This window comes from Martes martes (assembly GCF_963455335.1).
Source record: "Martes martes genome assembly, chromosome: 2".
In the NCBI taxonomy this organism is placed as follows: Eukaryota; Metazoa; Chordata; class Mammalia; order Carnivora; family Mustelidae; genus Martes; species Martes martes.
The window spans coordinates 141,134,805-141,155,472 of NC_137889.1; the positions used below are offsets into that span (position 1 = coordinate 141,134,805).

Consider the following 20,668-nt stretch of genomic DNA (forward strand, 5'->3'; position numbering starts at 1 on the left):
CTCCTGGCTCACATGGGTGTGGGCCATGGGGCACTGATGGGCTAGTGTGGAGGCATCCTTGTTAGACTCGCAGTATGCGTGAGCATCCACTCTCTGGGCCTTGCATTCGCTGGCTGTGGACAGGCATGTAATGTGCACGCGGGTTTCACCACCCCGACAACCCTGTGTCCTGCCTGGTAACCCTCCCTTCTCCCCCGAATCCTTCCTTGGTAGCGCCCGATCCTCCCGGGGATCAATGTGTGTTCTAGTACTTGACACAGAGTCTTGCCCTGCCCCCTTGCACGTGCCGCCTGGCACTTTCCAGGCCGACCCTCATGGCCTTGGTCTGGTGTACTGGTTGCGACGCAGTGTCCTGCTGTCAGTGTGCTGAGGTTTCCCCTGATCTGCTGTCCGCAGACACCCAGTGGGAAGTGGGAAACCCTCTCCTCTGTGTGGAGCCTGGGCACACGCTCTCGCGAGAGCCCCTTGAGCCCGTGTGGGGGTTGGGGGGGCCTGGCCGTGGAGGTGATAGGTGGCTAGATGCTGTTGGCCATGGCCACTCCCACGCAGGCTCTGGTCACCCCTCCTCTCCGGCACCTGGTGCCATCAGACTGGAATTTTCCGTTCTGGTGGAAGGGCACCGTGGTTTACTTTGCATTTTGCTGATGACTAGCAAGGCCAAGTGGCCCACTGTGGGCTCTCTGGCAGTCAGGTTCTCACTGTTCCAAATTAGCAGCATATTCATATCCTTTTTCTGTTTTTAAAAAAGATTTTGTAGTATTTCTTTATATATTAATCTGAATATGGGTTCTATGTCAAATAAATGTTTTAAAAAAATCTTTGTGGCTTATTTCCGCCTTTGTTTAGGGTGTCATTTGTTACATGTACATTTAATTACAGTAAACTGTTGCAGCACAAAGTTCCTGCTGTTCGTGCCCAGCTCGGTGGTGTTACGCACAGCCATGGTGTCCTGTGGCCGTTCCCCACCCTCCGTCCCCAGCACTCTTCCTCTTGCAACACGGAAACTGTCCCCATGAGGCACGGATTCCTCATCCCCTGCCCCCAGTCCCCGGCGCCCACTGCCACACTTTCTGTCTCTGGTTTTGACAACCCCAGGTCCCTTGTATAAGGGCAATCAGATGGGATCTGGCTTATCTCACCCGGCACAGTGTTGTCCAAGTTCATCCATGATGTAGTAGGTATCAGAACGTCCATTTCGTCCATTGTATGGGTAAGCCACGTTGTGTCCATCTTTCCATCTGACAGCGGACGCCTAGGTAGCTCCCACCTTTTGGCTGCCGTGGAGAACCCTGCTGTGAACACAGTTGTGCGAATATCTGTTTGGTTCTGTTTTAAAAACTAACTCTACATAAGGTAATTTCTTACAGCCTGAATAACAATAAACTGAAACAAACCGACTTTGGTTGCTTCTTGCTTAAAATAGCAGGGTAATTTGTGTTTTCATGCGAATCTGCAATCATTGACTGTTCCAGCCGAAAGGGGCCTTTGAAAGCACCTCATTTTCTGGGCTGGATGTGGGGGGGTTTGTCAGAGTCGGAGCGTGGGCCCGGAAGCTGGAGCTGGGCTGGAGGTGGGGTCTCTTGCCGGTGGTCTCGTGGTGAGTAGGGGGCAGTTCTGGTCAGTAGTGCTCAGCACCCATGCTCTCGTGGAAGAAGCAGAGGTGCATGTCACAGTTGTGCTTAGGTGAGGCCGGGCCTGCTGGCTGGGACCCCCAGAGCAGTGCTGTTGCCACTGGAAGGGGGATCTCGACTGAGCCCACATTCTCAGGTTAGGCTGCTTGCCAGGTGTCATCTCTGCATGTTTCTGGAAGGGACGTGGAAGGGGTCTGAGCCTCCGTGAGGTAACGAGGTCGCATCAGCCGGGCTTGTGGTGGCAGCCTGTGGTCTGACCTCCATGTCTCTGATGTGGTCCCGGCCTCCGCAGCCGCGTGCTTGCTGCTCATGTCTCCTCGCCCACGAGGAAGTGCTGGGGCTTCTCAGGCCATGCCACCCGCGTGAGCACTGTGGTCTGAGGGCAGGCCGGCCACTTGTATCTTTTCTCTCTGACCTCAGACCAGCTCCGCAAGGAGCTTGACATGGTCTCTGTGGTACAGGTGGGGAGACTGAGGTGCGGGATCAATAGCATTTTCCAGGCCATGCCGGGCTGCACGCTGTGGTCTTTTTGCCACATCTGGGACCTCTCACTTTTGTTAAACTGATACCTTAGAGACATAAGATCGAATCTTTGCTATTTTTTTTCCTGACTGAGGATTTGAAAATGTAGATGCTACATGTAACTTTCGTGAACCCTTGTCACTGGTGAGCCTCTTTCTGAGGGCAGCTCGTGGAGCACATTGTCCGTCTGTCCTTCCCTTCATTCCTCTTCAGCAGGTGTGCTAGGCATCCTCTGGGACTGTCCCAGACTCTTGGCCTTCACTCCTTTGTCTGGTCCCCTCCCCAGAGGAACTGGCTTTCACATCAACCTTCATTTGGTGCTTAATCATCCTGGGCATCTTAGAACATTCTCTCCACGTTGCTCCTGCTGGGGGCTTCTACATCCCCTCAACCACCACCAGCCTGGCACCTCGGCATGAGTCCGGTCTCTAGTCCACTCCCCGAGGCCCCCGGGACACCAGCACTGGGGTTGGGTCCCATGGAGGTAGAGTCAGACAGAGAGCTACTTAAGCTGGAGGACAGTGAGGAGGAGCCAGGAGGGCCATATAACATGTTGAATGTGTGAGTCGATCAAATGAATGGTGACTGAATAAAACGAGGCGCCCAGGACAGCGATTTTAAATGAATTCAGTATTCCAATTAAAAAGAAAAAATGGTCAAAAAAAAAAAAGAAAAAAGAAAAAATGGTCAGCCTGCACGAAAAATTTGATTATACTCTTACTAGAGATGCATGTCAAACTGGAGGGTACAGAAAGTGAACAGAAGAATGGGAAAGGAGTCACCGTGCCACGCCAATCAGAAGAACGTGGCAGGGCATCTGGGGGCGTAGTCGGTCAGGTGTCTGCCTTTGGCTCACATCAGGATCCCGGGGTCCTGGGATCGAGCCCTGCATTGGGTTCCTTACTCAACAGGGGTCTGCTTTTCCCTCTGCCTCTGCCCCTCCTCCCTCCCTCAAATAAATAAAATCTAGAAAAAAAGGAAAAACGATGGCATAGCTCTGTTGTCAGAGTTGGCTTTTAGGCAAGAAGCCTTCCTAAAGGTAAAAAGGAAGCTTTCACAACAATAAGAGGCAGTTAGAAGTTACATTCTGTTTTTTTTTTGTTGTTGTTGTTGTTTTGTTTTTAAAGACGTCACTCATTCATTTGAGAGAGAGAGAGAGCGCGCATGCATGCAAGCAGGGGGAGAGGCAGAAGGAGAGGGAGACGCAGACTTCCCAGTGAGATGGGAGCCTGACATGGGGCTCGATCCCAGGATCCGGAGATCATGACCCAAGCCGAAGGCAGACACTCAACTATCTGAGCCCCCTGAGGCGCCCAAAATGTTAAAATCTGGTTCATTCAGATTCATGCATTCAGTAGCTTGGTCTCAATGTATCTGAAGCTAAAAGAGATAGAAGCAGGAGAAGAAGTGGACTAATGGATGTAGGAGATTTTTAATACTCCCTGCTCCATGACTGGTGGATTGAGCAGGAAAAGGTCTGGAAGAGAGGGGATCCGAACAGTAAGACTCCCAGCTTGGCCTCCGGAACCCCACGCGGGACTGCCCCTGATGGGCACGTTCCCCCACTCCCTCGTGGAACGTGTAGGAATGTTGGCTACGTGCTGGACCATAAAGCGAGTCTCGGCAGCTGCGGAGGACTCTTCACAGGGTCTGTCCCCTGCCATAGCCGGGTCAGCTGGACTCCTGTGACAAGAAGGCGGTGCCCGCACACCCGTGGGTACACGTTCCACCACGAGCACCACGAGTTGAAAGGAGAATCACTGCGGAGTCAAGCGATGATGCCGAAATGCATACATCTGAACCGTGGTACACAGCTGCCCCAGTGCCTGAAGGGGGTGCTCACAGTGCTATGGTGCAGGCACCAGAGGGGACAGAACGTGGAAGGTCGTCTTGAGGCTAGAGAGAGAGAGCAGTGAGACCCACCGGGAGGAACTGGAGGCTGAGCAAGGAGGGAGGCAGAAGCAGGAATTAATAAAACAGAGAATGAACGGACTGAACCAGCAAGGGAACCCCTGAAGATGGGCTTCCTTCCCAATTCGTTGGATGAGACCTCCAAAACCTTGGCCCCAAAAGCTGATGAGGACCCAAGGGGAGAGGGGTAGGGCTGGGCGGGGCGGGGCTGCCCAGTGGTGAGCACAGGTGGAAGGATGCCACGCCCTTGACAGAAGCACAGCCCAGCAGGTTACGTTCATTCCAGGGACGTGATTTTTTTCCACACCTTAAAGTCAGTATAATGGACCACATTAACAGAGGAAAGTAGAAAAATTGTCTATCATTGCAGCAGAAGCAGGAAAAGCATTTGGGAAAAGCCCATTCGTGGTAAAAACAAAACAAAGAAAACAAAACAAAACTTAACAAAACAGGATTTAAAGGGAACTTCCTTACTCTGACAACGATATAAAAACCCCAAGAAGCAGCATATGTAAGCTTTGCCCCTGAGGTCCCAAGCAAGAGGAAGACACACGCTCTTACTGTTCTGTTCAAATGTTTATCCCCAGTCTCAGCATATGAAGAAAGTAAAAACAGTAAAAATTTTAAAACCACAAAAGAAAGATGAAAGTGTTCTTATTCTCACTTCATATGATTAGGACATCAAAAATCTAAAAGAATCAATTGAATCACTGTTAAAATTAATGAATGCTTGGCAAAGTGCTAGATATTCTGTCCATATACAATAGTCAACCGTGGGTACACTTAGAAAATAGCATATAGATTTAAAGCAATTTTAATCAAAATCCCAACAGGTGTTTTGTCAAACTTAAGAAGATGATTTTAAACTTGGCATAGAAATGCAAAGGGCCAAGAGTAGCCAGGATATTCTTGAAGAGTAGGTAGGAGGACTTCCACTGTTTGCTGCCAAAACTCATTACAAAGTGAGAGCAATTCAGGACTGTGTAAGTGTTGGTACATGGAGGGAAAGACAGACAGTGGACTAGAAGAGCGTGCCTGGAAATAGACCACCCAGCACCTGCATACGTGTGCAGAGCAGGACCGAGTGTGGTCTTTTCTATCAGTGGTGCTGGAATAAGGAGACACGCACATGGGAAAAAGAAAGAAAGGGGTGCCAGAGCGGAAGCAGCCTGCCTGTCCCCCTGGCCATGGGAAGGATGGGAAAGCTATGATGTCTTCATGCCTCGGGATGCCCCATGGCTGCCCCGGGAGTGCAGGTGAATGTCCCAGAAAGAAGGCGGACACCAAGGAGTCCATTTCCGTATATCAGGAGAGAGGCCAGACTGATCCGTGGCCCATGACTGTGTGTTCGGTGTAGGAACACGGAGAGGGGCTGGCACATGGTCTTTCATTATGGCCTGGGCGGGGCTACATGGGTGGCCCTTCATGTTTATCTTTGAACCGCATGTTCCCATCGGGGGCTTCTTTCGGGGTTTGTAGTCCAGCTTCCAGAAAACATGCTTGGCCTGAGCCTTGTAGCCCTGCTGACTGCTGGGGTGGGCAGTGGTCACCGGCTGGGGTTCTGCAGGTGAGCCCAAGGGAGGAAGAAGATGGGACAGAGCAGACAGGGCGTATGGAGTTGGGGGGTATGGAGGGGCCTGCCCTCAGCAGGAGACGAGCTGCTGACAGATGGTGGGAACTGAGGAAGGGCCTTGGGGAGGGGGGTCAGGGGAGGAGACAGTTGCTGTAGACATGTCAGAGGTGAGATCTTGTGTGTTTTCAAAAGGTGCCCATTTTGGTCATGACCATGGCAGGTGGTCACCTGGGAGGGAGTGACCCGAGAGGCCAGTCAGGAAGAATGTGACCAGCCCTGTGGGCCCAGTATGGACCGTGGGGCGTCTCTGCCCTGTAGGTGTTTAGGCAGGCAGAGATTGGGGCATGAGCCATGGTTTTGATGTTTGTGAGAGGGTCCAAAGGTGCCGAGCGCCCAGGAGAGGGGCCCCGGGGGCTGGGGTGCTGAGCTGAACACACAGGCTTATGAGGGACCCGTGCCCCCGGACTAGCGCAGGAGGCCCAAGTTTCTAGAGGTCCTCCGCCCAGTGTCCCCAGTGTGCTGTGATAGGCTGCTGGCCACGGGGAGAAAGAAGCAGTTCACTGTGCGTGCAGCTGGACTGGTCCCCAGTGGTCCCTGCACAGGGCGGGGAGCGGGCGCAGTGGGGAGCAGGGGTGGGGGGTGCACGAGTGCAGGCCGATGGGGGCTTCTTGCCTTAGCTGTTTGGACCAATGCGCCAGGAAGTCCTCCATGGTGCAGCGTGTGTGAGACTGCATGTGTGACCAGCATGTGTGTGGGGTCAGCAGTCACTGTTGGAAAGGGGGAGTGATGGCTGTCACGGGTGGGGGTTGGAAATGGCCCATGAGCCCCCCGGGCAAAAGGGAAGGGGGAGGAGGTGGCCCTGGGACCTTCAGTGTCTCTGATGTGGTACAGTTGTGGCAGGAAGGCTCTTGGACTGAGCTGGGGGGTGCCCGGCGCTTGGCCAGGGCCCAGAGAGGGGGTCGAGTGTCACTAGGGTGCACAAAGGTCCCTGAACCTGGGGACACAGTGGAGGCCTCTGGTGCTGGGGACATTGTGGAAGGAGGCATGGCAGGCCATGGTATGTTTGTGGTGGGGGGATAGCAGGGGGGAACCGGAATACATTTGTGACCAGAGATTCTAAGTATAAGGGAGGCTTTGGGGTAAGTGGACAACAGGGAGCCGAGGGAGATGGTGACATTTGTATTGAATGTGGAGAACTCGGGGCTGTGTGTCCAAGGCCTGGGTCGGTGCGGCTGTGTGTGGAAGGTCCTTGGGCAGATGAGGGGCAAAGCAGGAGGGACAGGGAGGGACAGGGCCCAAACCTTGCCCACGGCAGCTGGAAGCCACTGTTCAAGCTCGCCAGAGGCGTTCCCTGCCTTTAGGAGCTCCTGGGGTGTCTGGAGGCTCAACAGAAGCTGTGAAGTTTTTAAATGACCAGGGTCTACCGCCACCCACCAGACTGGAGAACAGGTCAGGTGGGAGAGAAGCCGCTGGGAGAGCCCAGAGAGCCAGGGGATCTGGGGCTGGGAAGAGAGGCAGTGGCAAGGGCCAGAGTCTGCACACAGTGGCCCACAGGCCAGAGGCTTGTCTTTTGAATAAAGCTTTATTGGCACACGGTCACTCTATTCATAGGCTGTGCTGTTGTCATAGAGGCCCAGCTGGGTGGTATGACCATGGCCCACAGACCTGGAAGTGTTTGCTCTCGGCCCTCCTCAGAGCAAGTTTGCTGCCCCCCAGTTAAAGCCACGTCCCTGAGCTGGCTGCGGCCCTGGGAGGGGGAAAGGACCTGGCCGTTCTGCTCCCTTTCCAGAGGGCCCTCTGGGGAGTGCCTGGCCCACCTGCCCTGCTGCCCCTTGAGCCTCTCCAGCTGTAACCAGCATCCCATGGGGAGCTCCCTGTTGCTCCTTCTGGCTCTCACTGGTTCTGCACCCCCACTGGGTCCTCCCTGTGCATGGGGATCTAGAGCGCTGTGCCCAGAGGAAGTTTGCAGGGGAGACCGCTCAGGTGTGGTCCGCAGGGACTGGCAGTTCAGGGCCTGGACAGCAGAGGGCGCTGAGGTCACGCATTTCCTTCCAACCTGTCCAGACCTGGGGGTGGGGGTATGCCTGCACATGAGGGGCTGCTCCCCAGGTTCATCTCCCTCTGCCATGCTGAAACCTTGAGTAGAGTGTGTGTTTTCCAGAAGACCTGGGTAGTCCTCACGGGTCCAGGGCGTTAAGGGGAAGGTGCTCCTCCTCCTCCCCAGACTGGCATGGGGCAGGGAGCTGGAACCCATGAGAGGCGCCTGGGGAGGTGGGAGGCTACTGGGAGGGCTCCTGCCGGGATACAGGAGGGGCTCTCAGCAGGATTTTCTAGGTGGCTGCAGAGTGTCCTGTCTGCCCAGCGTGCCTCTGTTCCCGCTGGAATGTCTGGAATGTCGTCTGCTCCCCTCTCATCTGTGTGCTCTGGCCAGAAGACCCTCCCCTGACTTGCTCCCTGAGCTGCTCTGAACCTGTCCCCACGGGGCCTCTGCTGCCACTCCCAGGTGCTTACTCTTCCGGACTGAGCCCTGGGCGGGTGTGGGGTGGAGGGAACAAAGAAAGGGCCTCTGGGCTCTCTCCAGCCCTGTGTTAAAGCCCTGGGCGCTTGGTACCTGCTTCCTGTTGTCCCGCTTCCTGGGCCATAGCTCCCCATCAAAGGCCTCTAGCTTGGCTGCTAGGTAGCTCACTGGTCAGGCAGGCCTGGGGGGGAGGGGGGCAAGGACCCCCGCCCAGCCGGCACTCTCCCCGCTCCCCCTCTGTGCAGCTCTGTGCCCTGCAGTGCCTACCACGCCGCCCTGCCACCCCTGCCAGACTTTGCTTGCACCCAGACCCGCACCTGGTTTTGTTAGGGGCTGGTCTTTGTGGGCCCAGGTCTGAGTTCAGTCCTTACCTGGCCCTGAGCCGGCATACCCAACCGAATAGGGAGGGTGGGACAGTGAGCGTGTCTGGTGTCCTGGACACTTGCCCTCAGCAGGTGCTGGGACTCTGGGACATGTGGATGGCCCGGAGTCCCTCCCTTCTCCGCAGGTGAGCCGGGCTCTGGGAGCTGAGGCTGCCATCCAGCCGAGGGGGTCTGTCGCCAGATTCTTGCCCCATCCCTTCCCTTTCCTTGCCCTGCAGACAGCAGAGAAGGGCAGGTGGACAGCTGGAGGGGAGATACAGAAAGCCCCCAGGGGACACAGGGATTCTAAGAGACCCCACATGTGGAGCTGGGTAGGGGCGGGGTGCTTTTCGGGCCACACGTGACAGACCACACAGACAAGATGAACTTGCACTTCCTCTGCTGGGATGTGGGCATTTCTGTCTGAAGTGATTAAAATAAAAACAAGCTTGGGCCCTGGGTGGTGGTGTGGACAGCCCAGCGCCTGGGGGCCGGGTTTTCCCAGGGTCCCAGCCAGAGGTCCCATGGGCACCTACCATGCAGTCTGGTTCCATCCCTGGTCCCTGGTGGTCCTCCAGGGTCTGGCAGGCCTTCAGGGCTGGAGGCCCACTGTCCCCTCCCCGAACCTACAAATTAGTACAGGCCTGTCTCATATAGGGAGGGAAAATAACCAGTGTCACAGAGTCACAGTCTCGACTGACCACCCAAGAAGACCGCCAGAGTGTGTCCTCGGAAGGTGTGTGCGTGAGTGTTGGAGGGTGAAGTTGGGGGGGAGGAGTATAAGGGTTGGGGAAGGGAGGGTGACGTGTGTCCCGTTCGTTTGCCCGCTGGGCCTGGCCAGATCCTGTCTCAGCCTTGCCAGTCTGCGGTCAGTACCACACAGCATCCTGCGTACCGCTTCCCTCTCTCCCTGCCGCCCCAGGGGAAGGAGCTGGGCTTGTGGGCTTCCTCTGCCAAAATTGGTTTATTCCCCGAAAAGGGGACTTGTTCGTGTGCCCCGGGGAGCCTGTCTGTAAGTGGCGGCCCCCACTTTCCTTCATTCTGCCAACTGTCCTGTTTGAGAAAGACGAATCCTGGAGAATGGGGGAGTGGGGGGCGTGGAACTTAAAGTTGAGGCCCTAGCAAGGGCGGTGGCTCTAGGCCCAACCAGGCCTGGCGGGTCAACCATGGGAGCCCAGACACCCCGGAGGGTAGGAAGGAGCTCTCTGCACTGAGGCTTGTTTCATTACACCCCCGCCTTCCTGGAGTGCAAGGGGCAGGAGGGAGGCGGGGCTGCCTGGTGCATCCCTGCCCACCTCCGGGTGAGGGGGAGGCAGGGGGGCGGGGGGTGGCGGGCAGGGGCGTGCTCTAGGCTGCTGCTCCCATCCTCTCTCACCTCTCTCTCCCACCGGGTCCTAGCCTTCTGTGCAGCCTTCCCCAGTCCCCCAGCCTGTCTCCCAGCCCTGGGCGGTGCTCCCCTTCCCGGCCCTTCCCTTGCTCGGCCCCTTCCCAGCGTTTCCTGCACTCAGGGGTGTCAGTGTGGATGGTCATGATGGCTTCTGCCCCTTCCTCACTCTTGCCTTGATGTCAGTTCATACTTTGGTTGCAGGTGGATCTCTTGAGAAAAGCAGTCTGAGGCAGCGTGAGCTCATGCCTGTGTTTTGTCTGTAAGATTTTCACCTCTCAGGCAGGTCCCATGCTCCGTTTCGTGGACTCCCCTCACTGAGTGCTCACTCTGGGAACACTCATGTTTCTCCCACAGAAAAGCAAAAGTCGGCATGGTCAGGGCGGTCAGTTGAGGGCCCGACTCCTAACCCAAGGGCCACCCTCCCAGCCCCTTGAGCCTGTGGGCATTGCCTTTGCAGCCTGGGGCAGGATGCTCCCCGAGGTCTGCAGCCTCCTAACCCTCCACGGTGGGGGAGAGGGGGCTGAGCCCTGGAGCCCGTGAAGATGGGACCCTGACATGCACCGCGTGGTGCAAAGAAGCCCTTTGGGAAGAGCGGTCTGCCCCTGGGTCTCCAGCAAGTCAACCGGCCGTTTTGCCATGACACCTAGGTTCTAGACTCAGTTTCCCATTTCTTTGTCCTCTGTCCACTGGGATCTGCCGTGGTTCCCTCACTCGCAGCCTGTGGAAGGCAGACGAGGCAGATCGTAGGACACAGAGAGACGCGTGAGACGAGTTGTAGGAACCCGGCCGAATGTGCAGGTTGGCATCACAGAGACTCGTGCATATGGAGGCTTTTAATAGATTCGTCAGCAGCTGTGATTAAGGCTGTGAACTGCGCCACGCCGCTAGAGAGACCAATTCTGTGCAGCTGCTGTGCCGACGGAGCGTTACCCCATCAGCTGAAGTTCTAGTCTTCCGATTCGGTAGAGGAAATACTTGAAAAATGATCTCACAGCGTGACTTATGTAAACGGCTTTTTTTTTTTTTTTTTTTGGTACATGAGACAATTGAGATAGAGTCTGAATCCCGGGCAAACCACAGCTTCCTGCAGTGTCCTGTTGCCATGGGTTACAGAGGGAGCGGAATGGAACTTCAGCTGAAATGTCTTTAAACTTCCCTGACGTGCACGGGCACGCTGCCGTGGGGACCAGTGTAGGGTAGATCGGCTCGCCCGGTGTGGGGCAGAGGTGTTCCGTCTTAAGATGAATTTAGGGAAAGGGCTGTCAAAGGAAGCGCACTTGCTAAATGAGCATCAGGTAAGCTCTTCCAGCTGTCTCTTATCATTGAACAGATTTTCTGTAAGGAAGCTTGGCAGCTCCGTGACTGCTTTGGTTTTATACCGTTCAGTGAACGGGGGATTTTAGGTGTCGGCTTTGAAAACCCTGCTGATGTCTGCATCACGGAGCCCCCCGGAGCAAGGCTGGGCAGGGAGGGAGGGTCGGCAGCAGCTGGTTGCGGGGGGGCACCAGCCCAGCCTCCCTGGCTCCCAGCAGCGGCTCGCCTCGTGGGTCAGCCCTCCAGAGAGCATCTGTGCCTTTCTCGTCCTTAACTGTCGTAATGTGAACAGATTTGAAAGATGAGTGAGCTCATTGTGTTGAAGTGTTAAATTTCAATGGGATGACGAAAATCTATCATACTCTTTAAATCACTGTTTTATATCTAATATTGTAAAACGTAACAAGTTGATGCTGCTCCGTACACGCACATGGAGGATTCCCGGCATAGGGATCATTCTCTGAGCTTTTATATGAAGTTGAACTTACTATGAAATGTCTTTAAAAAAGGTTTGAGATTTAAAAAAGAATGTTTATTTTCCTCTTGCAGCTGTGCTATGTTGCCGTAAAGGTAAAAAGAAATTATTTACGGGAGAGTGTCACGAATGACAGGATACCGATATTAAATCTGTTCTTTTCTGAGAGTGGTTTCATCTTGGTATTTTCCTGGTGTCGAACTGGAACCTCTGGTTTCCAGTTAGAAGGGACAGGTTTGGGTGCAAGGTGCGGAGGGAAGGAACTGCCCCCTTCCCTTTACATGGAAAATAGGAATAGATTCAATGGAGAGGTCACGAATGATCCTGACACAGGGCGTGCAGATTTTAATGTATTTTAAAAATATTCAGGATGTAGTTTGCCAAACCCAGGGACTACTCGAGAGCTCACTCGAGAGGGTGGAGAGGCGCCTTTGATGTTTACGGGCGTGGGTGTACCCCGCCTCTGGCTGCCTCGCGTTCCCGTTCGCCCCACTGCTCGTCCTGGACAGAAGAGTGAGTTTTGGATATATCGTGTCCTTCGTGGACCAGTTAGCCAGCTAGTTATTTGTACGTAAGTGTGGGCTGCATTTTTAGTTCAGTGGTATATAAAGGCAAGTTTTAGAAGATGTGGGTTTTTATTCTGAGTCAACAAAAAAAGGTCACTAAAAATCTGTTTGTACTTGCCTGTATAAATGATTTGGATCCCTTTTGAATTTTTTACAAATGCTTGAATTCACAAATAAGTTGTTGGCATGGGGGTGTGCAGATCTGGTGGCAGCGTTTTATTAGTAAGTGGGTGTCCATGAGCAGCTCACTCCCCTCTGGGGTCCAGGTGGTACCAGAAGGTCATGGGGTGAGTGGTAGGTGCTGTGGGGGGTGGGTGGGGCGTGGGAAAGCGGGCAGAAAGACGGTCCTCATGGGGGCTAACCCCATGGACACATGGTGCAAGGGGAGTAAGATTGGGGGCCCGTGTGGGAAGGCTGGGTCCATGCCTCACCAGCTCTGCCATCGGGAGCCAAGTGCTTCTCCCTTGGAGCCTCTGCTTGGTGGTGGGGAAGTGGGGGCCCCCGGTTGGCTAGGCGGCCGTCTGTGGTGCGTGTGTGTGCTCAGCGGATGCTGTTCAGCAAGAAAGGCTGCGTGTCTTGCAAGCGTCTTTTATCTGAAGCCGGAGAGCCTTTCCGCCTTGGTAGGGATGCTTTCCTTTCCCACAGTCGTCCCAGGAGCACAAAGGAGAGCCGTGGCTGCCGCGCCAGAAACAGTGAGAGGCTCTCACTGGCCTGATGAACAGACCACAATTTCTCCATCTTTTAAGATGTGAAGTTGAGCAGAAGTAGACTGGGAACACGCATATGCGCCCCTTTGTCCAAACAAAGCAGTCGTGGCCCTCCAGCCACATGGGACGGTGTCAGCCCAGAGGGGCTGACGTGCTGTGTGTGTGTGGGGGGGCACCTAACCCACAGCCTGAAAGGACTGTGATTGTCACAAGAAGAAAGCAGCAGCAAGCGTCCCGTATGTACCTCTCGGCCCGAGGCTGCTGCGGCACTTGGGGGGGCCAGGTCCCTGGGGGTGCACGGTCCCCACCCTGCCTCCCACCGTCCTGCTTGGGTGCCCACCAGGCCAGCACCCCGTAAACGGCAGACCCTGCTGGCAGAGGCCCAGCCGAGCTTGTCCCCCGGGGAGGCGCAGGATGGGTGGGGAAGAAGGCACAGCCGGTCACACAGTCCAGCTCCAGTCACAGGCCCTCGGGGGCCGGAGGATGAGGAAGCTAAGAGCGGGGTTAGGTGTCCCCGGGGGCAGGCCGTGTGGGCTGCCCAGCGGCCCAGCTGGCCATGGGTTGGGAGCAAGTGTGTCAGGCCTGCCCTTCTGTGGGCCAACGTGCCAGGCCGCCTCCTGCCCGGCTGGTTCCGAACCTCTGGGAGGAGCAGGGTGGGCTGCACAGAATTCTTCTGCATTTGGCTGAGTTTCTCTTTTTTTTTTTTTTTTTTTAGCTCAGATGAATGGACTTCTCTGCACTGCTCATCTCCCCTATCGGCCTGTCCCACTCCTGGGGCTGCTCCAGCGCCGAGCAGAGCTGGGGTGGAGGGTCGTGGGCCTGTGTCCAGCGGGCTGGCCCTGTGCGGCTGGCGGTCTGTCAGTCTGCATACTTGGCCCCAGATTGCTTTTGGCCCTAAACCCGCTGGGGGAGGGGCCTTGGGTCTGCTGGGGGCAGCCACACTCATCCCACAGAATGCACTGCTTGCAGACACATTCTTCTCTCCCTGTTGGAGGCTCTGCTCCTGGCTGTCTGTTTAAGAAGACCCCCCAGTCTGTTTGTGGAAGATTTCAGTTTCTGTCTGCACGTCTGTCCCTTTCCTTCAGTGAGAAGTGGGCACCCTGGCACTGGCAGCTCTCCCTCCATGGTATTTGCTCAAGCCGGTCCTGTCTTCTGCTCCCCCAGTCCTGTGGTGCGGCCGGCATGGGAGCTTCTTTCTCCCTGATTCCCCAAGGGGCGTCTGGCACACTGTCCCTTCTCGCCCTCCACCCCCGAATGACTTGGCTGTCAGTGTTTGTCATCCTCCCACGAAAGAAAGGCCAGATTTCCTAAAACAGCAGGATGTCTGGGTGCCCTGGCATTGGACCAGCTTCCCTAGGGGGCCACCTGTTCCCTCAGGCCCCCTCCCTGGCTTCTCTCCTCCAGGTGCTATCACTTCGAGGCTGCCCTTCCCAGCCTGCTTCTACTCCTGACTCCAGACCATATCCACTCCCAGCTCCCTCTGGATGTGCCGGAGGCGGGTGGGAAACAGTGGCCAAGTCGGACTTGGGCTTCTCCCTCGGTCTCCCCTGCCCCTCACTCAGGCCTTCCCTCAAGCTCTCCGTGTCCACAGGCCCGTGGACTCAGCCCTCCAAATCTGTCCCTGTGTTCTTCTTCCTCGCCCCCCACCATGCTGTCTTGCCTGCAGCCCTGGGCACTGCTCACTCCGCCCTGCATTAGCCAGTCTCCCGCAACACCCCATGGGGATGCCTTCTCATGCCCTTCTCTGTGCTGTGCTCTCCCATGGCGCCTGACTTGCCCAGGCAGCAGAGATCTGACATTTTTTTATTCATTTCCGACACCCAGCAGAAGCACCTGTGGGCAGGGCTGCCCGGTCTGGGGCCCGGGGAGACGGCTTTGTTGCAACGCCCCCCCACCTTTCCCTGCACGCATGTGTGCAGAGGCATTGACGAGGGGAAGCAAACCACTGACATGTCTCGGCCTTTATGAGAAAGCGTATCCCTGGGCTTGGGCTTGCACTTCACACAAGAGTGGAGCTTGGATTCCGGCCTCCCGCGTGTCCCTGCATGTCCCATTCCTGCACGAGCTACTCTGCGACAGGGTCTGAGAGCAAGACTCAGTGGAGCATCCCAGGAAGGGACGTCCCGGCGCTCACTGCTGTCTTACTGGGATGTGAAGTTGTGGGCGTCATCCCAGACCTTCTGCTGCTTCCCACCTCGTGTCCTTCTTGAGTTGGGCCAGCTGGTGAGGAAATGGGATTTGCAGTCTTTTATGTCAAGGTCAGAGGATTTGGGGGTGAAGTCGGATGTTCAGACTGAGTTCCTCGCGTTAGTGTGGAGCCTGTGTGCCACTCACCAGGATGTTTGCAAAGTGCGTCGTCTCAGGCTTCCCCGAGGGCGTGCCAGGAACACTCACTCTTACGTTCTTGGGTTCTTGGGGAAATGCTGTCATCGTGGGTTTGGGCTGCTTGGGTCTCTTCTGATTTTACTGAAGGTTGAAGAGGTCTTTGGGAGGCAGGTGCAGACACGCACGCGTGCTTTAGGGAGAGAAGCCCGGGGTTCGATTCTGAGCTTGGGCTCTGCCCACATCTGACCCAAGGCCCTCTATTGCCCCGTCCCCTCTTCCCCTCGGGCTGCACCCAGTGTGGTGTGCTGTGCTCTGATGAGTCCCCCCTGGCCCACATCACGCAGCACTAGACATGCCCAGAGTGCCTTCATCCTGTGTCATTCGCCCCGTGTCCTCCCTATTTCCCGGATCACGGAAATCCTTTATTGTGCACATCCTAGTTTGGACCTTAGAAATATATGCCCCTTCCCTGCCTCCATGGGAGCCTTCCCTCCAGGTGTCTCTTTGGTTGGGCCTGCTGGAATGGTATTGTGGAGTGTGTGTGTGCTCGTGACTCACGTGCGTGAACATGGAGAGAGGCAGGGCTGGGATAGATCACTGTGGCAGGCCAGTGTGGGGACGGCCTCTGGGAGGTCTATGGGGGGTCACTCCTGTGCCCCGCCACTGAGGGACCTGGGAGCTCACCAGCAAGGGCAGACATCAAGGCTGTGGTGGGTCCACCTCAGGGGCCTGGCAAGTAAGGCTTCCCTGAGAAGGCACAGCTGACGCCATAGCCAGGTGGGTGGGCCAGCCGGGTGAGACCGCAGGTGGGAGCAGGGAATGGAATGGGGGTGAGGGATGGTCCTTTGAGGGCACGGGAAGGGCTGGGTCCTTCTGCAGTAGCTCTCAGAGTCCTGGAACTACACTTGGCAGGAGGAGATGGGGGTCACGTCAGGACCTCGCACACGTGACGCGCGCAGCACGGATCCCAGGAAGTACTCAGTGTTTTCCTTGCACGTTTTTCTATCCATCTTACTTCATGGTTGACGAAAGTGGCTCATGGCCCCTGATTTGATTTGATAACTCCTTTGGGGGTTGTGGTTGGGCGTGAAGACCCCTGGGCCCGTGGAGCCCAAGTTAGGGTACAGCCTCCCCAACAGGCCTTACACAGGCCCACTCTCTCGCACTCAGTCCAACGAGGAGTCATCTAAAACTTAAACAATCAAGTGTTCTTTTTTTTTTTTTTAAGATTTTATTTATTTATTTGAGAGAGAGGGAGACAGAAGGAGAGAGCACACAAGCAGGGGGAGTTGCAGGCAGAGGGAGAAGCAGGCTCCCCGCCGAGCAGGGAGCTCAACCCAGGGCTCTATTCCAGGACCCCGGGATCATGACATGAGACAAAGACAGATGCTTGACCGACTGAGCCTCCCAGTACCCCAATGATGAAGTTTTTTAAAAAGTCACATAAACATATATTAAGGCTTTTTCATCATTTGGGTTATTTATAATATTTTTGTATTCAGAACGTTTGATACATTTGGGCAACGTCCAGCCTTTAGTCTCTTATTTAGGACTCAGATGGGGCTGATTAATACTTTGTCCAAGGTAGGAAATTCTGTCAGTGGCTCAAAATTGAAAATTGGTATTATATATGACTATATGCCAAGTAATTTGGTGACGATCTAGCTTAATCCGTGCCCTTGTCTAGTGTTACAGACAGGATCAGCCTTGAGAAATGCTAGCTTCTCATATACTTTCCTTCATATTAATGATCAGAAACTTTCACACCGTTAATTCAAAATAAAATATCCATGGAATGTGTATGGTCTGGTGTTCCTCCTGGGAATAAGTCCGATTACCACTGAACTGTCTGGTTTAAGAGGCTGACCCGAGGAATGGAGATGGTTTGAACTTAAATTGCGTATCTACTGTACTTTGTAAGTTTCTTTCAAACAAATACGTTATGTCTGTAAATTCCAGTCCCGCAGGTGTATGTTCTAGCACACTCTCGAGCTGTTTTGTTATGGTGAGCAGAGGGAGATGCTCACTTACTGGGACCTTTGTCACTGGCGGCTTGTTTTTGCGGTTCTGTGGCTTTTGTAAGTGTAACTCGCAGATACGGACTGCAGAAAGAGCCCACGAGTATAGACTGATGAAAACGAGTTATGATCCAGATTGTCCTGGACGTCAACATAAACGTCAGGGGCATTAAGTTGTAATTCATAACAATGTGTGTAGTGGTCCTGCGGTCTCCGTGTGCTGAGACCTTGGGAATCCCGACTTTAAGTCACGCTGAGTGGCAGGCCTCCCTGCTGGGGGATGCTCTGAGGCAAGTATCGGGGTGGGCGGAGAGGGTTCCAAAGCTTTGCCATTTTGGACTATGTCCCCCCATCAGCTGGGCTGTGCTAAAAAAAAATTACAGACCAGGCTTTAAAAGGGTAACTGGGGTCAGAATCAGGCATGTCATCGATCCTGAGGCAAACAGAAATGATTTGGGGGTTCCCCCTCGTTTCCACCTCCCCGTTGTCAGGTTGTCTGCGCCTCCTCCCCAGTCCTCGCTGAGCACCAAACACTGGTTGCAGTACAGCCCACTGTGCCCCCCCCACCCCATGCTCCCCGCAGGGAGACTCCCGGCCCTGCCCTGCCAGCCCCTGCTGGTTGGGGGGGACCGTGTCATCTCTTCAGGCCTCCTCTTGGAGCAACGGCCCCTGATCCGTGCTGCTCAGCCTGCTCCCATGTCCATCTCAGGGGCCAGGGAGCTAGGGTGCTGAGCAGGGATCAGCTGACGTCTGCCGCTGTGCACCTGTAAAGGACAGTAAATATGGGACAGTAAACGGAGGAATCAGGTTCTGGTTCCTGGTAATTATGCACTAGTTACTTGCAGATTAAGTAAGCTAGTCAGGAAAAGCCATCACCTGCTTCTCCAAAAATATGTGAACTTGGTAGAGGACAATGGTTTTGTGTCTGGATAATATATATATATATATATATTTTTTTTTTTTTTTAAAGATTTCATGTATGTATTTGGGGGGAGAGGGGCAGGGAGCAGGGAGCCTGATGCAGGCCTCGATCCCAGGACCCCGAGATCAATACCCAAGCCAAGAGGTGACTCTCAACTGACTGAGCCCCCCAGGCTCCCCATGTCTGGGTAGTACTGAAGCGTGTCTCCCTAGAGCTCTGGCTGGCCTATGAGCATCACTAGGGCAGCAGGTCCAGAGCGGAGGGCAGAGGCCATGAGTGAGGCTGGGGGTCTGGCCTCCCCGTGACCCCTTTCACACTGTGGTCGGTGCACTAGGAGCAGTCCCCATGTGAGCTTGAGAAGATGTGGGGTTGTAGGGGGACATCTGTGACCTCTGAGCCCTTACTGGCCTCCGGGCAAGAGCCTTAGCACAAAGAGCCCATTAACCCACAGCTTTCCAGATGCCTAGAACTTTCCTTGGCACTTTAAAGATTGATTGATTGATTTTGGGGGAGGGCAGAGGCAGAGGGAGAGAGAGGATCTCCAGCAGACTCCCGGCTGAGCACGGAGCCCAATGCAGGGCTTGATCTCACGACCCGGAGATCACGAGCTGAGCTGAAACTAAAAGTTGGAATTGAACTGACTGTGCCGCCCAGGCGCCCCGAACATTCCTTAGCATTTTAAGTTTGGGAGGTGCTCTTTGGGCTCAGCTTCCCAAACTGGGGCAAGGGAAGGGAAGGCACATTTGAGGCTGTTGCTCAGAGATCTTGAGTGCCTCCTGGAACATGGTGAACAGCGGAGGCACCCGGAATGCTGGGGCGCCTCTCCCGGGGGACATGCTTGGGGGGTCCTGGGGGTGGTCTGTGGGCGGTGAGCTCTTGCCCCTGCAGGACAGCTGTCCTTTCTGAAAGAGTTCACTGGCCTGTGTCTGGGCCTTGTCCCACTCCTCCCCCTGTTCGCTGCTGGCCCTTCTGGTCTCTGACTGGCCACAAGGGTGACCATTCTCAGGGCTGTCTTCCAGATCCCAGACTCTCCTCCGCAGCCTCCCCCGGGCTCGTCCCTCTCCCCGACGTCTGATCTCAGTGTCCTTCACTATCAGACGCCTCGTGGAGGACTGTGTTTCCCAGAGGCCCCCTTACCTCCTCTTGTCTGGGTTCCAGCTTCCACTGACAAGTTCAGAGCTCGGGGGCATTCCTCATCAGAACTTTCCAGTGCCCAAGGGTCTCTTTTCCTTTCTGATGGCTCTTTTCTCCTGGTGGGCTTTTCCCTTAGGTCCTGGGGCGGCGGGGTGGGGGGGGGCGGTTTGAATTGTGAGCTCACGTTTGGGCGGGCTCACTTTTGGAACTCCTGCCAGGCCTCCAATGGGCTGATTTCCTCCCAGAAGGATTAGGGAGCTGGGCATCTTTGCCCAGGAGCCCTGGGGCATGTGGCTCACGCTCTGCACCTGACCCCCGGCCCAGCCCCTTCCTGCCTCATCCACGTGGCTTCCCCGCTGCCCCTCCACGGCACTTCACTCTCACCCCCACCTTTTCCCATCTCTTTCGGCTTCAGGGACACGCCCCTGTCCTGGATCGTGGTTTTGGTTCATTTTGGGGGTGGGCGTAGAGAGATTTTTAGTGCATTTGTTTCATCTGCTGACATCTAAGAATGTCGTTTTCACCATCATTGCGACACGATGTTGACCATGGCCTTCTGATTGGTGAAGTTTGCATTTCATGATTAATTTCTCAGATGTTATTATTGACAGTATTTCTGATTCTGTGTGTGGCCTTGCGGATTTTCTTCACACAATCTCCAGGGAATACTGTGCCTTTAATGCTACTGAGTTTATAACGTGATTGTGGGTGATTTACTGTGAGGACGGGAGGGACAGCTTCCCATGCAGCACGTGTCAGTCCGGGAAGGAGCCTACTCTGTGCTTTTGAGGGGAAGTTTAGACCCCCAGTGGCTGAGGGCTGATGGCCTGGTGCTGGCTGGCCACGGTCCATGCTTGGCTGCCTGTCTGGCAAGACAGAAGTGTGAAGACTGGACACACACCAGTGTGTGTGTTTGCTGTTGGGAATGGCTTGATAAAGTGCCAGGGTTCAGTTTTAGAGTAGTTCTGCCCCTGGACTCAGGATGGTTTGAAATCACGAGGCGCCCCAATCCCAAAACTGTCAGGAGGTGGCTTCCCCGGGCTGTTGGAGCACAGGCCCTTTCCCTGGGGCAGAAGGTCATCCCTTAGTCGGGCCTCTAGCCTTTCAGGTCTAAGTCCCACAAGGTGAGGGGCTCCAAATGCGAGAGGGTCCCCCATCTTCCAAGTAGGCTGGGAGGTGAGGTTTAGGGGGGCCTGGTGTTAGGAATGGGCTGTCAGCTGGGCCTTTGGGCAGACCGTCCTTGTGTCGTGCACTCTGGTATCACCTGCCTCCGCAGAAAGGACATGGGTCTTTCTCCAGGCCA

At 55.1% G+C, this 20,668-nt stretch overlaps 1 protein-coding gene across 2 annotated transcripts in view; it reads left to right on the forward strand.

Annotated features, from left to right (window-relative positions):
- RGS12 (regulator of G protein signaling 12) overlaps window positions 1-20,668 on the forward strand; it is an 83,901-nt gene that overhangs the window by 14,884 nt on the left and 48,349 nt on the right. The window lies entirely within an intron of this gene.